Genomic DNA, 3,784 nt, shown 5'->3' on the forward strand with positions numbered 1-3,784 from the left:
CCAAAGACCTGTATTCAGGACCATCCCAACAAGCTTTGCCACTTAGAAAGTGGCCATCCCCGGAGCTGGCTCCATTCCAGCCCCATTTATAACCCAGCCAACTGTCACATCCAATCAAGAACCTCTCAGCACAAACTTAACAAATTCGAGTTCAGACAATTGTCGTTTGTTTCTCAGCGCTGGCTCAAGGTCCGAATGCATCCGAAGCTTAGAATAGCAGCCAAATTTGTGTGGGAACGCTTTAGCCCGTTAATTATTCAAACACATGAGTTGAATTGAGCGAGTCCGGGTTGGTATTGAAAAAGACAATGGGGTCTCAACTCACCAACCTTGTTGAACAAAGGTAACGAGTGAATGAGCTTTGTGCATTCGCTGCAGGCTAATACTGCGGAAAGCACCAGACTGGGTGTTAGACAGGCACCCGTGGGTGATCGTCATGTGGCCCTAGTGTTAAGCCTCGGCCTGCTGCTTTGTGCTTTGAGACTAGCAGCTTACAGATTAAACATGATCATGTTTGACCAACTCACCACTGCCCTGAATGTTCGCATAAACCAGGTTTTATCCATACAAATCCGCAGTTTTTGTGTATTAGAATTTCAGATTTTCATTCTACAAAAGAACCTACATTTAATCAGTGCATCCTGCTGATATTTGTTTGGCATTACTTTCATTCTATGCATTATTTATAATGAAAGGTGTTGCCTACTGGCGTGAATGTGCATTTTTCCTGTTCCTCTTAATTTTTCCATGTTTACAATGTGTCTATGAATTGAACATCCCATTTATTTGTCTAATACTAGGCAGGTCTAGTCCCTGAGTAATGCATTTTATATCAAAAGACATTGCAGTTGAGTTTGAAAATTTCACATCTGCTCTTATGATTTGTTTGCTTTAATTTTTCATGCACATAATTCATGCACATTGCACATAAGTATGACAAATATGAACAAGCTCCATAACAGGCTTCTCAGAAAAAAAAAATTGATGTTTTGTACTTGCATATTCCTTTAGTTCTAGGTTAACGCACCTTTTACAATCGCATTAACACCAACCCAGAGTGGAAACACTATTTTTACATGCATTATAAAGGAGGGTAATGACAAGGATTGGGCATTACGAGGAAAGATGATGCTGCATAATACTTTATATGAGAAGGGGGAACAATCATTGCTTGTTTGTCGAACAAAAAATAACCGTTTAAGAAAGAAAATGCTGTTTACCTTCTCTATCAGCAGTGATGGAGGCCATTTTGTGATGCAGAGATTGAGGAGGAGAGAGAGTGAGGGAGACTTAGGAGGAAAAAGAGAAGAGGAGAGGAGAGGAGTACAGATCTCAAAGTGGGGTGATGCCTTTCAGGTGTGTAATGGGATTCTTGTTACTTTCGGTTATCTAGCTTTATGAAGAATGTATAACACTCATACAGCTAGATAACCAAAGATAACAGCCAACCCCTCCGGCCACCCGTCCTCTTCCACCATATGAAAAACCCAACCAGGGTTGAACTGGGACCTGAAAAGAGAAGATTTTTTTTATTAATTTTGTAATTAGGACTGGATTGAAGTCAACTGTATTTAGTATTGAACACTAGTGTTAATTAAACCTGATGTGTTTAACACAAGTCATTCATTAATGATCATGACTGTGCTACGGGTGTCTTGCTTATAGACTTCTAATTATTTCTCAGACATCTCCTTTCAAAGCTGACTGGTTAAAATTTGCTAGTATAAACTTGGCTATGAGTTCACCAGTCTGTTAATCCAGTCTGAACTGGTTTTTAGAGATGCAAGGGGTTCATTCACTGCTTGTTGTCTCTGTCTTACATTGCAGGCTGATCATTCTCTTCCTGGGTGAGAGATGGCTTCAAACACATCCCGCAAAGGCTGGGATTTATTTTTAAATGGGGAAAAAAGACCCTGACTGTGCTGATGGAAAAAAAGCAAAAAGAATAGTAACACTGGTTGTTTTAGTTTTCCGCAAATTTACCCTCAAGTCGCTGTTGTTTGTGTTTCAAAAGCCTGTCTTTCAGTAAGTGGCAGAATCATGAGGTCTCTCTCTCTCTCAGTTTCTCTCTCTCTTTCTCACGACTCTGTCAATCAGATTTTATGCAAATAAAAGAGGAGCTAGTCCAATTAAAAGCCTTTGTGTGAGAGGAGCCCCTCCCCGTACACTCTCAGAGGTGTTGCAATCAAAGAGAAGAGAGGGAGAGGGAGAGAGACTGTCATCACTTATTACAGCCTTTCAAGCCTAGTGAAAATGGCCACACAGGGGCGAGTTCAAACACTTTTATTTACTCTACACACAGCTCATCATCTAATTATTTTACTAACAGCACCAGCACATTGTTAAAAGGACAAAATGTCCTCAGCCAACTAGCCATTTTGACTAAATTAGAATGCTAGAATATTTCCCTGTAAATGAACAGTTAGCACACACAAACATGCTTATATGATACACAGGTAGACACATGCTCTGAGCCAAAAGGAAAAAAAGCCTCACAATTGAATATTAAAATGTCAATACAACAATAATAATAATAATAATAATACATTTTATAATTATGCGTGTTATCTCACACCAGCATCACAACAACCGTATAAAACTAATTAACAATAATATTTTATTTTCGTTGTTTTATGCAAAAGAAATGTTGTGATGGTGGCGGTGAGATAATCATATTGCTTATATTCACGTCACATGATGCGTCACTTCTAAGGTTTCCTGTTTCTTGTAGGCCTACTGCAAAAATATTGATTGATGCCAAGAATTAACGGAAAGGTACATTAATTAACTATTCTGTTAGACTTGACTGTAACTAGTTAAAACCTAACACCGCAGAGACAGTCGTGATTAGCTGTAGGTTTTTTTTTCTCTGTCTCTTTTTTAGTTTTAATCATTCGAATCAAACAAATCTAAAATATATTGCTGATGGATTTTATCTGAATAAATACAAATTATCGACCTTAGGTTTTCATAAGAATAGGTTTCAATAAGTATAAGCAACTATAGAGGAGACATTCATTGGCCTGTTTGTTTCTTTGTGTCTATTTGCGTCTTTAAATATGATAGGCTATATCTGAATTTATTTAAATGATTGTCTCGGTGAGAAAGGCGTGCAAGAAAACATGGAGAATGCAATTAATTTTATTAGATGTTTACGAGTAACTGAAAACCTATTAACATGTGAATTAAAAATAAAGCAATTAAATACCAATAAGAAACGGAAATTTATAGACTATGTTGTATAAAAATAGGCCTACTACAGACCGACAAAAAGAGTTTGACGAAACTTCTATTTAGAATGTTTGTTACGTTACACTAAATATTGTTATATTTATGGAGGAAATTGCTTTAAAAATAATTGGAATGATTCGAGTTTTGTCAAGTAAACTGGTCGTTATTATTTTCATGTGCGTTTTATTCCTATTCACTATTTTAACAGTGAGATTAAAACAAAAACAAAAAAACTACAAATAAATGTTCTTTGGTTAAAATTAAGTATAGCTATAGAAAGGCTTTGGTGTCGTGCTCTTTCAGTCGCAATCTAATGCTCTCTACTTCACACTCTATGAATGGATCCGTGGTTGTGTATGAGTGTGTTTGTGTGTTTGTGTGTATAGACCATATAGGCTAATACGATAACAGTACAAATATTAAAATAAGAATATCTTAATATTTGTAGCTACCTGTGTAACTTGTCCCTCGTGTAAAATCTCTCTTTCTCTAACGGACGTCCTACATGGGGAAAAATAAGCAAAGGGAGAACAACGTGAGAAAAAAGAATTTG

The 3,784-nt window shown here is 37.0% G+C and overlaps 1 long non-coding RNA gene across 1 annotated transcript in view; it reads right to left on the reverse strand.

Annotated features, from left to right (window-relative positions):
* The window catches only part of LOC107689861 (uncharacterized), an 11,587-nt gene extending 10,222 nt beyond the window's left edge, over positions 1-1,365 (reverse strand). The window contains exon 1 of the long non-coding RNA XR_001634372.1: positions 1,221-1,365. This is a non-coding gene — a long non-coding RNA (uncharacterized LOC107689861). The remainder of the gene's footprint in view (positions 1-1,220) is intronic.
* Positions 1,366-3,784: the final 2,419 nt, after the last annotated feature.

This window comes from Sinocyclocheilus anshuiensis, unplaced genomic scaffold (genome assembly GCF_001515605.1).
Source record: "Sinocyclocheilus anshuiensis isolate Anshui unplaced genomic scaffold, SAMN03320099.WGS_v1.1 scaffold1239, whole genome shotgun sequence".
Taxonomy (NCBI): domain Eukaryota; kingdom Metazoa; phylum Chordata; class Actinopteri; order Cypriniformes; family Cyprinidae; genus Sinocyclocheilus; species Sinocyclocheilus anshuiensis.